A 13,987-nucleotide genomic window follows, 5' to 3' on the forward strand; every position below is an offset into this window, starting at 1 on the left:
TGGATGGGTGGATAAATGCATGAGTGGGTGGATGCATGAGTGGATGGGTGGATGAATGGATGGGTGGATGGGTGGATGGGTGAATAAGTGGATTGGTAGATGGGTAGATGAGTAGATAAATAGATGAGTATATTGATGGATGAGTGGATGGGTGGATGGGTGGATGAGTGGATAGATGGATGAGTAGATGGGTAGATGGATGGATGAGTGAATTGGTGGATGAGTGGATAGATGGATGAGTGGATGGATGAATGAGTGGATGGGTGGATGAGTACATGGGTAGATGAGTGAATTGATGGATGAGTGGATGGGTGGATAAGTAGATGGATAGATGAATATATTGATGGATGAGTGGATGGGTGGATGAGTGGATAGATGGATGAGTGGATGAGTGGATGGGCAGATGGATGGATGAGTTAATTGGTGGATGGGTGGATGGATGAATGGATAGATGGAGGAGTGGATGGGTGGATGAGTAGATAGGTGGATGGATGGATGGGTGAATGAGTAGATGAGTGGATGGATGAATGAGTGGATGGGTAGATGGGTAGATGAGTAGATGGGTGGATAGATGAATGGATGAATGAGTGGATGGGTAGATGGGTGGATAAGTGGATGAGTGCATGGATGGATGAGTGAATTGGCAGATGAGTGGATAGATGGATGAGTGGATGGGTAGATGGATGGATGAGCGAATTAGTGGATGGGTGGATGGATGAATGAACGGATGGATGGATGAGTAGATGGGTGAATGAGTGGATGGGTGGATGAGTGGATGGGTGGATGAGTGGATGGGTGGATGAATGGATGGGTAGATGAGTGGATGGATGGATGGATGGATGGATGAGTGGATGGGTGAATGAGTGGATGGGTGGATGAGTGGATGGGTGGATGAGTGGATGGATGGATGAGTAGTTGGGTGAATGAGCGGATGGGTGGATGAGTAGATGAGTGGATGGGTGGATGAATGGATGGGTAGATGAGTGGATGGATAGATGGATGGATGGATGGATGAGTGGATGGGTGAATGAGTGGATGGGTGGATGAGTGGATGGGTAGATGAGTGGATGGGTGGATGAATGGATGAGTGGATGGGTGGGTAGATGAATAGTTGGATGAGTAGATGGGTGGATAAGTGGAAGGGTGGATGGGTGGGTGAGTGGATGGGTGGGTGGATGGATGGAAAGACAGGTGATTGAAAAGATGGGTAGGTAGGTAGATGTGGCCTATCCAAGGAGTCTCAGAAACATACACACATGCTCTTTCACCCCAGACTCTCCCCAGGAAAAAGCAGTGTGCGAGGATGGTTGCCTGGCCACCTCAAGACAGTCACTTTCATTCTCTCTGGAACACTGCCTGGGGGGATGCTGTACAGGGCATCGAAGCAACCTCTGAGCTCAGGGTATGAGACACCAGGAAGCAGGAGGCGTGCTCTGAACCCGCAGGCCTGCTCCAACCCCGCAGGTCTGCTCCGTGGCCTCTGCTGCCTGCACTGTGGCATGAAGCTCAGCGGCACCTCTGAACTTGGGGTTCTGACCAGATGGAGCCACCAGTCCTCTGAAGAATGAAACACACAGGGGTCACCCTTGCCTCTGAGGAGCAGGGAATGACGACCACCCAGCCCTTCCTTTCCCCAAATGCTCTCCAGACTTCTGCACAGGGCTCTGATGACCTTCCTCCTTTTCTCTCAGCCTCTGCTGGCTCCTCCTTCACCCTCACCCACGGTGTCAGTCCTGGTACCTTGAGGGCCCCGCTCCCTAGCTGACTTCACCCAGCCCCTGGGCATTCAATGCCAACAATACCCCTTCTTTGTCCAGATTCACACTCAGGTGCCAGCCTGACAGCTCCTGGGGGCCATGACTCACAGACATGTCCCCGGGCCCCCCTGTGCCAGGCCCTCTGCTGGGTCCTGGGTATCCATAGCCATTGCCACTGTCAAGCCCGGATGTCTGAAGGCATCTTGAACCAAATGACCGTGCCCTAGGCTGAACTCCAGAGCTCCCATTCCACCTCCTGCTACCCCATCCCCCATCGAAGTGAACGGCCTCTTCAGCCACCAGCTTTTGCAGCTAGATCTCCAGGGGCTGCGCCTGGACCGTCCATTTCCATGACTCCATGTCTACTCGTCCATCCCAAACTCCCATCAGTTAACCCAACATATCTCAGCCACCTGCAACCCAAGCCGCCACCATTAACTGCCCCTGCCCCACCCCTCCTCCTCAAAACACCAAGAGGGCTGTCATAAAACTTATTAATCTGATTGTTTCCCTCCATGAAACTGTGACTGGTTTCTGTTGCACCAGGGATAAGCTAGATTCCTGAGGCTACAGAATCCTGTCCTACCACCAACGTGCTGCATGACCCTGAGCAAGTAACTTTACCACTCTGCATCTCAATGTTCTTATATGTGAAATGGGATAATAACATCTGTCTCATAATGCTGGGGATCGAACGAGATACTTATGAAGCACATAGTGTTGTGCCTGGTCAGTAAATGCTCGAAGTCTTTAACAAAGCACACGCCCCTAACCTAACCACACCCAGCCTCCCCAGCTCCGTTCAGCTCTTCCGAGGAGGTTTCCCCCAGAGGTCCTCCCTGCCGGGGCCGTCCTCCCCCCATGCTGCTCCTGGAACACCTGCTTATTCTCCCAGGACAGCTAATCTAATCTACACTGGGTCCTTCAGTGCTCACACACGTGGCCCAGCATGTGGCCTTACACGTGTGGACCCCAGATTGCTGTCTGGGGTCTGTTGCGTTCACTGCCCACAAAATCTTACACGTCCGAAGCACCCGGTAAGACCCTGTGAATGAGTGAGTGAATGAATGAATGGCCAGCCTGTTGCCCTTTCATTCAGCCCCTCCTCTCTCCCAAAGCAGCATGGGGGCAGCCACTACTCCTGTCTACCCTGGTGACACCGCTCCCTCTGTGCCGGCTGCACTGGCCAGAGTCCTTTCCCACGGTGTCCCTGTGGCTTTGGTGTGTGGTCGCCTGTGAATGAGAGGCTCATGATTTCCGGCTTCCACCGTCCTTCTGGAGCCACAAAGCACTAAGGCGGAAGGATGGATGGGCTTCCTAGGACAGCTGGGGTGGGAGGCCCCTTCAGGAAATTTTGTTCAGGAAATGGTCAGTGTGGGATGAGACGCCGGGTGGGGAGGGGACTGGGGCGGGGACTTGGGGCCTGCCAGTTCCACAGCCAGGGACCCTAATCCCCACCCCCTTCCCCGCCCACTCTCCAACCCCAGTGCTGGGCTCAGGGCCTCTGGGGTCTCTCCCAGGAACACAGAAGACACAGTAAGGACCAGGGACACAGGACAGGCAGAGCCCGTGGGAGGGGGCCTCCAGCCAGAACACCTGGGCCTACGCCTGGCTCCATCCAGACCCTGAGACCTTGGCCAGGCCACTCCCCACACTGAGGCAGGGGGGCCCCTTAGAGGCCACCGGTCACCAAGCACCACGTGGAAGACACGCCCCAGAGAGCTACCATCTTCTGAGATACCAGCGGAGGGTCAGACGTCTTGTGGCCCAAGGATGACTTGGTCCCAGCCATCTACTATCCAGCATGAAAAGCCTGATGTGACATGGCCTGCCCCAAGGGAGGTGATTCAGGAACCGGCAAAGTGGATTTAGTAACTGAGACACTGCCAGGGGCTTGGTAGAAGTCCCTGAATGTACCAGACCCAGCCCTGACCCCCACAGAGCTCAGACAGGCACTGAAAGGTACAGGGGCCAAGCTGAACATCAGAGGGGCGCTGACCCCAGGGCTGACCGGAGCACCGCACTCTACAGTTTACAAATGGCTCACATTTACTTGATCGCATCTTAACCTCTCCTGTGAGGCCTTCCTTAGATTCTCTGTTCCCTAAAGTAATCAGTTGTGCTTTTGAAATCAGATCAAAGTAACAAAACTGCAGTAATAGCGTGTTCTCATGAACACTGGGATATTGGCTGGGTCAATGAGGGAGCCCCCAGGTCTCCCGCGCTGCCCCATCCGTGTACCCTCCGGGCCGGCCCACCCTCCATACTTCCTGCCTCTCCTCTTTCTCCTCCTCCCGAGGATCCAGGGCCTGGGGTTAACCTACTGTGGGACTCAAACGGTGACCTCCAGGAAGAAATGCCAGCCTCTTCCTTCCACCTGGTAGTGACCCCTGGCTCGCTCACGCTCACACAGCCACCGCAGGCAGTAGCCGGAACCTGCAAGCTCCCAGGGTGGAAGCCTGTCCCCTCCCAGGCCCCTTCCAGCCCGAACTAAGGGAAGGAGCCACATTCATATGGTAATTTCTCCCAGGGCTGGGAGGGGGAAGGGGCCTGGCCCGGGCCTTTCAGAGGCTGCGCCCACAGGGCTTTCCAAGCTGGCTGGGCTCCTGGGCTGCATCCTGGACGAGCGGCCACAGACTGAAGCGCAAACTGCCCACCTGCTGGCTGGGGAGTGGGTGCCCAGATGTGGGCCTGGGCGGGGCCTTCGCTTTACAGGCTGGTGGTTTAAAGCGACAATGGACACACATTTGTGTTAGTTTACTCGTGTGTGTGTGTGTGTGTGTGTGTGTGTGTGCGCGTGTGTGCGTGTGTGTGACGTACACAGTCCAGAAACACAGTAGCACATTGCTCCCCCAAGACCTCAGCCCTGGGAGACCTGTGGCCACCCTCACCTGGGGGCCTCAGCCCTTCCATCCTCCCCAGGAAGGTCCGGATTAAAAGTCACTTCCCCCAGCCTCAGCCCAGCCTCCTACCAGGGGTGAGTTACACCAAACTCACCCTCTCCCTTCCCTCCCACTTCCTCTCTCACACTGTAACTAGCTGCAAGGAGCTCACCCACCCGTGCCTACCAATCTACTGCAGAAAACACACACGAACCTTGACTTCCCCTTTCTGACTCGTTCTGGGCTCCAACAGGCAAAGGAAACTAGAAATCAGCTGCCAGGACCCAGCTGCAGGCCCCGGGGCCACTCTGCGTCCCCACCCCACCCCCACCCATCCCTGCATTGAGTCAATGCCCATTCATCCATGGAGCTAGGCCTGGACTCAAGATGAAACAAAGGGCGCCTTGGCCTCCTGGGGCTCACGGCGGCCTGTGCTGGCAAGAGCAACCTCAGAGAACAGCAGAGAAACACAGGCTGCAACAAGGACTCACAGCGCCTGGCTGGCCAAGCACAGCAATGCACCCCTCCCTGGGTCCAGACACATGGCTTAAAGGCTGGTTGGCTAAATCACATGACCTTGCAATTACCCAAGAGAAATGAAAACGTGTTCGCACTCACCGCAGCATTCTTCACACTAGCCAAGAAGTAGACACAACCAAAATGTCCATCAGCAGATGAAGAGATACACAGTGTGATCTATCCATGATGGAATATTATTCAGCCATGAAAAAGAATGAAGCACCAATACATGCCACAGTTCGGATGAGTGAAAGGAGAAAATATTCTACCAAGTGAAAGGAGACAGATACTGTAGGATTCCATTTATACAAACTATCTAAACAGGTAAATTCCTAGAGACGAAAGCAGATGAGCGGTGGCTAGGGACTGACAGTCAGGAGTTGGGAATGGGGACTGGGTCTCTTTTGGAAATGATGAAAGGTGCTGAGATTAATGGTGATGCGTGTATAACTGTGTTGGTGAATTTTCTGTGTCAACTGGCCTGGGCTATAGGGCACGGAGGTATTTGGTCAAACGCTATTCCTGAGTGTGTCTGTGAGGGTGTATTTGGGTGAGTTTAACATGTAACCTTTTTACTTTTTAGAAAAAAAAAAAAGTTCAGCTCACTGCCAGCACTCACTTCATTTTACATAAACACCCTCTTTGAGGCTGAAGCATATCTGACCGATGTTCTACGTGAAAATTAAATGTAAAAACTGGCCAAGCGCGGCGGCTCACGTCTGTAATCCCAGCACTTTGGGAAGCCGACACGGGCGGATCACTTGAGGTCAGGAGTTCGAGACCAGCTTGGTCAATCGGGTGAAACACCATCTCTACTAAAAACACAAAAAATTAGCCAGCAGTGGTGGCAGGCACTTTGTAATCCCAGTAACTTGTGAGGCTGAGACTGAAGAATCCTTGAACCTGAGAAGCAGAGGTTGCAGTGAGCCGAGATGGTGCCACTGCACGCCAGCTGGGACAAGAGAGAGATTCTGTCTCAAAAAACAAAAAAAGAGTTGTTTAAAAAACCAAACTGTTCCTGCAGTTATTTCTAAGTAAAACATCAGAATCATCTGAATCATCAGAATCATCTTTTTCAGAAAAACTGGATTCATCAAATGAATCTTCAGGCAACAACTGATGAGAACAATGTCTACATCACGCGTAGGGATGCTGTGTTCTCTAGGATTTGACATTTTCAGCGATTGAGAATTCATTATGATGATGATGACGTTGCTCTGTCGCCCAGGCTGGAATGCAGTGATCTTGGTTCACTGCAACCTCCTCCTTCTGGGTTCAAGCCATTCTCCTGCCTCAGCCTCCTGAGTAGCTGGGATGACAGGCGCCCGCCACCACGCCCAGCTAATGTTTATATTTTTAGTAGAGACAGGGTTTTACCATGTTGGCCAGGCTGGTCTTGAACTCCTGACCTCAGGTGATCCACCAGCCTCAGCCTCCCAAAGTGCTAGGATTACAGGCATGAGCCACCATGCCCGGCCGATAATTACTATTTTTTTTAAATGGAAATACGACTAGTAAAAATGGGATGCTGTAAACAGAATGATGTCTTTTGTTTCTGAAGTCGATATCCTAGAGCGATGTGAAAATAATAATAAAAGCAAGATATTTCCCGGCAACGTTACCTTAGGGTAAATGCTGCAGCCAGGAATACTGCTGGTGAGTATTCTCAGGGCAAATGGGGAAAGGGTGCAGTCAGGAGCCCGGGCAAAGCAGACTGTGTGCCCTGATGTGGGTGGGCCTCACCTGATCAGTTGAAGGCATCAGGGTTTGGAATGCACACTCCAAGATACAGTGCCTTGACATAGTGAATATTTTCAGCTGAAGGAAAAGAAATGGCAGGTCCAAGAAGGACTTGCTGACCTGCCCCTTCTCTGAAGTAGATCATGAGCCCCTCACGCCAGAGGCGCCCTTCCTACACCCAGTGGTAAGGAAGAGCCTCATGGCCAGAGATGGAGGATCTGAGAGGGGCCCCAGTATGCAGGCCTTGCTGAGACCCCCCGGGCTCACTACTCAGCTCATCCTCTGTTGCTCTGTCACAGTTTCCCATGACTTTCCACTCTTCATCAAACCCAGCATAAAAACGCGCAGGACTAGGCCGGGCACGGTGGCTCACGCCTGTAATCCCAGCACTTTGGGAGGCCAAGGCAGGAGGACTGCTTGAGCCCAGGAGTTTGAGACCAGCCCAGGCAACATAGTGGGACCCTGTCTCTACAAAAAATAAAAAATTAGGGCCAGGAGAGGTGGTTCACACCTGTAATCCCAGCATTTTGGGAGGCCAAGGTGGGCAGATCATGAGGTCAGGAGTTCGAGACTAGTGTGACCAACATGATGAAACCCCATCTCTACTTAAAATACAAAAATTAGCTGGGCGTGGTGGTGGGCGCCTGTAATCCCAGCCATTCAGGAGGCTGAGGCAGGAGAATCACTTGAACCCAGGGGGCAGAGGTTGCAGTGAACCAAGATCGTGCCACTGCACTCCAGCCTGGGTGACAGAGCAAGACACTGTCTCAAAACAAATAAATTAATTAAATAAAAATAAAAAATTAGCCAGGCACGGTGGCGCATGCCTGTAGTCCCAGTTACTTGGGAGGCTGAGCTGGGACTCAGAGTGAGTGCAGAGCAGCTGGGTCCCAGCTTGAGCCCGGGAAGTCAAGGCTGCAGTGAGCCGTGATGGAGTGACACCTTGTCTCAAAACAAAACAAAAACCGCCCAGGCTCACAGTTTCACTGGGTCTTCATTTCCTCATGAAGGCTCAGTGGCAAGTAAAACTTATTTTAATCATTATGCGTGTTTCCTGTTCATCTCTCTGTCAGTCTGATTTACAGGGTCCCAGCCAATGAACCAAAAACCAGTAGGAAAGGGTTTTGTTTTTCTCTGATTTTGTTCTCTTCGGGCCTTTGTGATTTCATGACCAGGGCCTGCAGGTCTGAATGAGACACAAAGCCCGAGTGGGAGCGAATTCTTCCTGCTGAACCGCCTCCAGCCTGGAACACCAGCGTTCTCCCGCCTTCAGACTCGAACGGACACCTGGGCTCTCCTGGGTCTCGGGACTGGAACGGCACCACTGGCTCTCCTGGGTCTCTGCCTTCGGATGGGCACCAGAGCCACAGCCTGTGTCTCCAGCCTGCTGATTTACTCTGTGACTCTTGGCACTTGCCAGTCTCCGTAATGAGGTGAGCCAACTCCTCACAATAATAAATCTCTTAATCTGCGCACATGTACACACCTTCTACTGGTGGTTTCTCTGGATGAGCCTAATACAATCACTTTGTGACTAGAGCAAAACCACTGAACCGTATACTTAAAAAAGTCAACGTCACGGTATGTGAATTCCATCTCCATAAAGCTATCGCTTCAACAGCAACCAGAAGCCGGTGAGCCCCGAGCACTCCTCTGCAAACGAGAGCGGGGACAGCATCGTCCTTGCCCTCGGATGTCCCCAGCCTCCAGCCCGGATCTAGGAACACTTTTCATGTGCCCCCTCCTTCAATTCTGTAGCCCAAGGGTGGGGGCGGTCCTCAGCCTGGCACCTTCTCCATCTACCTCCTCACACTCTCCTCACACCAGCCAATGGATCTCCCCACGGATTTTTATTTTATGTTTTTATTTTTTTGAGACAGAGTCTTACTCTGTCACCTAGGCTGGAGTGTCGTAGTGTGATCTCTGCTCACTGCAACCTCCACCTCCCAGATTCAAGTGATTCTCCTGCCTCAGCTCCCCAAGTAGGTGGGATTACAGGCACGCACCACCACACCCAGCTAATTTTTATATTTTTAGTAGAAATGGGGTTTCACCATGTTGGCCAGGCTGATCTCGAACTCCTGATCTCAGGTGATCCACTAGCCTCAACCTCTCAAAGTACTGGGATTACAGGCATGAGCCACTGCGCCCGGCCTCCCTATGGATTTTTAAAAGGGCCCTGGGTGACAGACTGAGATCCGTTAAGTCACAGAATGACCCTTTTAAATAAAGAAGGAAGCCATAAACCTCCACTTAAACGGAGTGGGGGATGGCAACAGAACCAGAGCCAGTCTCTCACTCAACTCGTCCCTGAGGTCTCTGGGCAGGAGGGACAAGAAGGGAAAATCTGCCTCCCAAGACACCCCACTCAGCACCCCACTCCCCACACACAAGATGCAGCCGTGCATAGTGGCAGCAGTGAGGACCCCAGCCTGGCAGGCCCCCACATCCCCCACTGAGGGCTCCAGGGGCCGGGGCTGCTCAACAGGACCAGAGGAAATGACTGAAGGAGACCTAAGCTGCTGGGGTGGCCCCCGGGGTTTCCTGGGCCATCTCTGGCGGGACCCACTCCAAATCTGGAAGAGGCCCAAGCCCTCTCCTTCCCCATATCCCAAACCCCAATCAAACCAGCCAGGAGCCTTGGTGGACAGGAAGAAAATTCAATTAAGCCCCTCTCTGCCGGCTGACATGGGCCCCAGAGGGAGGGGGCCCCTGGGTGGCTCAAGCTTAATGATAACTTCAGCACTTGGCTGTCCAAGTTAATTAGCTCTTTCTTCCCCAGCAGTCCTCGGGGAGCCCCACGGTAAGCTGCGAGAAGCCAGCCAAGCACGGCACACACAAGGTAGGGGCCTTCCCTCACTCCCACCCTGCAGACACCGGGGTCCCTCAGGGGACCAGCCTCCCATCCCTGAGCCATGTCTCCCCCATTGCCCTCTCAGCTAGGAATAGAGAAGGAGCTTCTACTGCTCAGCCAGATGTAGAAACTGAGGCACGCACAGAGAGGCCATGGGTGATACGGTTTGGACGCTGTCCCCTCCAAATCTCATGTAGAAATATGATGCCTGATGTTGGAGGTGGGGCCTGGAGGGGGGTGTTTGGGTCATGGGGGTGGATCCCTGATGGGTGGCTTGGTGTCCTCCCCATGGTCATGAGGTCCAGGAGATCAGATTGCTATAAAGAGTCTCGCCACGGTGACATGCCATTTCCCCCATCCCCTTCTGCCATTAGGAAAAGCTTCCGGGGCCTCCCCAGAAGCTGAGCAGATGCTGGCGCCACTTGAACAGCCTGCAGAGCCGTGAGCCAAATAATCCCCAGCCTTGGGTATTCCTTTATAGCAACCCTTTCTGGATCCCACAAGGTGCCTGGCAGGGGCTGTGCACCGGGGAGATGGCAACCGTGAGGTCCTCACAGGCTGGGCCCGGGGCTACCCACAGCTGTATCTCAGCACCTTGATATTACTGAGAGGACACCCAAAAGCCCTGCTGGGTGAATGCACAAGTGAATGGTGAAGATAGAGGTGGCTGGTGGTGCTCGGGAAAGGTCCCAGGAGTCTGTGGAGGTGGGACTGGGCAGTTCAGGTCAATGGCTAACCCTGGGGAAGGCTGGGAGGCAGCCAGGACACTTGGAAGGACGGGAAAGGACAGCCGAGGGACTTCATGCAAGTGGCCTCACTCTTCCCAGGAGGGCGGAAAGCAGGAAGTAGGCATCAGACCAAAGAGTGCCAGGTAGGAGTGGCGCTCAGGTGACCCGAGGAGCAGGTGCAGGCTCGGCAAGACTGGTGGCAGGGCTGGCGGTGCCATGTATGGGCCCGACCCTGGCCCCGTTCACTGCCTCCACCTCCTGGACGCATGGGCCCATGGCCCCCAAAGCCCTCCTTTGCCCCCAGGCCACCTCTCCAGGCTCCACTTCCCGACGCCAAGCGGTTTTCTCACTCCCATCTCTCCCGTTGCCCCTACATCTAAGCTGACCTCCTCCCAGAGCTCTAGTGACATTCCAAAGAGGCCAGAGGCACATCTCAAATTCCTGGGCCACAAAGCCTTTGCAGAGTCCCCACCTTCCTGGGGCACTCCTTCTTAGAGCTGGGTGCGTAGTTATCTCACTGGATCAGAAGCTTCAGGAAGGCCTGTCTTGTACCTCCTGCCCGCCACTCAGCCCACAGCTGCCATGCGGTTGGGCCTTGGCAGCCACCACAGCCGGTAACACACACTTAGCACTTCAGTGTCCAGTTTCCGTGCTGAGCCTCTTCCGTTTCATCTCCGTTTGTCCCCATGATGGCCCTTGATGTGGTAACCATCATTATCCATTTTTCAGACAAAAGGCCGAGGATCAGAGAGGAAAGTTAGGTCTGAGGCCACGTGGTTCATAATAGGCACATGGACCCGGCAGTCCCTCTACCCACAAGCGAGGCTCCTCCCTGTCCACAGACCTCACTGAGGTTTTAGAGCCTGAGGCCAGTTAGTTTCCAATGAGCATGAGGATGGTGGCGGTACCGGGGCTGGAACAAGGCAGGGGCCTCCGAAATCGCAGTCCCAGATTCGGGACGCCGCCCTGCCTGGGAACCTGGCTCCAGCCCGCCCGGGACCCCTTTCCACCCGACGTCCTGCACTGGGCTGTGGTGGGGGGTGCTGAATGAGGAAGGATGGGGAACAGGGTAGAAAGCGACTCCGGCGGGTAGGTTTCAGCTGGAAGCTTGCAACATTCCTGGTGAGCAGGAAAACACCAGGGGAAGAGGTTACAACCCTCAGACGGGCTCGCTGGGGACTATCCCTCTGCCTTCTCATCGGGACAGGCAGAAAACCCAGCCTCCCTTCAGGGCGAGTCCAGGGGGGACTTGCGGTACGCAGCCAGGACAAGGGCCAAGGCTGTATAGATATAAGCAGGTGACCCTGTGCCACCGGTGTGCCAGGCCCTGTGCCACCATCCCCATCTCACTGAAGGCACACGGCCCTGGGGGCAAGGCTGGACCCAAGTGTGTCTGATTCTAGAATTCAAGAGGATGAGCAGAGGAGTCTGAGCCCCCTGAGACCTGAGCGATGGCTTAGGGTCTCAGGACAGCCCGGCTGGCTCCTGCATCTTTAGTCAGCCGTGCACTCCCTCAGTCACCCGGGGCCCCAGTGCTGGTCACTGACACTGAGACCTGGCTCTGGGGACCCGGCAGTGCCTGTGGGGCCTATCCTTGGCTGTGCGTACCCAGTGCTGGTCCCTGAGATCTGGTACTGGCCATGGGTGCCCATCCCTGGCTGCAGGGACCCAGTATTGTCTGTGGGGTCTGTCCCTGGCTGCGGAGAGCTGGTACTGGCTGTGGGGCCCATCCCTGGCCATGGGGGCCTGGTGCTGGAGGACCCTGACAGCAAAACCACAGAAACAACGGGTAACAGTCCATTAGCAGAATGTGTGGCCTGCCTGGCTGTAGCACCTCCCTCCGCTCTGTACCCTCTCTCACCACAAAGCCTGATGCAGGTAACGAAGCCAACAGGCGGAGAATCGGCAGGAGGACACACACCGTACCTGCTCCTCGTGCACGTCCCTGCGTCCTGGATGGCCGAGACCCCCTGCTCCTCCTCCAGGGTTCTCCGTGCCAGGTCTGCGCTGTTCTGCCCCTCCTCAGCTCCGACCCGCCCAGCCCCCCAGCTACAGACAGCAGCGATTCTCCCTCCCACTCAATGGGGCCACTGTCCGGCCCATCATTAGTCTTCACGGCTGGCAGATGACACTGGCCACAGGCAGCATTTCCTCCGGTCCCAGCACACAAGGCACAAAAGACATCATCCTGTCCCAAGACCCTCCTAGTCACATGGTGCATGGGAAGCAGGACGGGAGTCTTCTAGGGCAGTCCCCTGCCCCCAGGGAGAGTGTGTTCAAATCCCCAAGGAAATGCTGCTCTTTGGCCCTTTTTCTTAAAAACCCTCCAAGGACACCTCGCGCAGAGCACGCAGGAAGAATGGAGATTCTTGTGAGACTCTCGGGCTAGCCTCCCAGAAACCACAAAATATTTGGATAAAAGTTGAAAATCTGCAGTCACACAATGCTGACCATTCATTCATTCAAACGCTCATTGAGCAAGCACCTATGACGTCCAGAAACTGAGGACGGGGATCGATAAGACACAATCCTCATGTCAGTTCTAGTGAGAGAGAGATGGCACCACCATCCCCGCCCGCTGAGGGCCCCCTTGGAGGAGGCGCCCAGGTTCAGGGCCCAATCTGACTAGTGGACATGCCCCTTGGAGGGGGCGCCCAGGTTCAGGGCCCTATCTGCCTAGTGGACGTGCCCCTTGGAGGGGGCGCCCAGGTTCAGGGCCCAATCTGCCTAGTGGACGTGCCCCTTGGAGGGGGCGCCCAGGTTCAGGGCCCAATCTGACTAGTGGACATGCCCCTTGGAGGGGGCGCCCAGGTTCAGGGCCCAATCTGCCTAGTGGACGTGCCCCTTGGAGGGGGCGCGCAGGTTCAGGGCCCAATCTGCCTAGTGGACGTGCCCCTTGGAGGGGGCGCCCAGGTTCAGGGCCCAATCTGCCTAGTGGACGTGCCCCTTGGAGGGGGCACCCAGGTTCAGGGTCCAATCTGCCTAGTGGACGTGCCCCTTGGAGGGGGCGCCCAGGTTCAGGGCCCAATCTGCCTAGTGGACGTGCCCCTTGGAGGGGGTGCCCAGGTTCAGGGCCCACTGCCTAGTGGACGTGCCCCTTGGAGGGGGCGCCCAGGTTCAGGGCCCAATCTGCCTAGTAGACGTGCCCCTTGGAGGGGGCGCCCAGGTTCAGGGCCCAATCTGCCTAGTGGACGTGCCCCTTGGAGGGGGCGCCCAGGTTCAGGGCCCAATCTGCCTAGTGGACGTGCCCCTTGGAGGGGGCGCCCAGGTTCAGGGCCCAATCTGCCTAGTGGATGTGCCCCTTGGAGGGAGCGCCCAGGTTCAGGGCCCAATCTGCCTAGTGGACGCGCCCCTTGGAGGGAGCGCCCAGGTTCAGGGCCCAATCTGCCTAGTAGACGTGCCCCTTGGAGGGGCCACCCACGTTCAGGGCCCAATCTGCCTAGTAGACATGCCCCACCATGTCCGTAAATCTCCTGGTCCTGTGGTGGCCCCTGGAACAAAGGCTGA

At 55.2% G+C, this 13,987-nt stretch overlaps 1 protein-coding gene and 1 long non-coding RNA gene across 6 annotated transcripts in view; one reads left to right on the top strand and one right to left on the bottom strand.

Annotated features, from left to right (window-relative positions):
- The window catches only part of SEPTIN9 (septin 9), a 216,237-nt gene that overhangs the window by 35,181 nt on the left and 167,069 nt on the right, over positions 1 to 13,987 (bottom strand). The gene's annotated exons all lie outside the window — the stretch shown is intronic.
- LOC105718075 (uncharacterized) lies at positions 7,773 to 12,915 on the top strand. Its single transcript, XR_010339780.1, has 3 exons — positions 7,773 to 8,331; positions 9,681 to 9,740; positions 12,349 to 12,915. It is a non-coding gene; the product is annotated as an uncharacterized LOC105718075 (long non-coding RNA).

This window comes from Aotus nancymaae, unplaced genomic scaffold, assembly GCF_030222135.1.
Source record: "Aotus nancymaae isolate 86718 unplaced genomic scaffold, 86718_ANA_hifiasm-v0.15.2.pri h1tg000089l, whole genome shotgun sequence".
Classification (NCBI taxonomy): Eukaryota; Metazoa; Chordata; class Mammalia; order Primates; family Aotidae; genus Aotus; species Aotus nancymaae.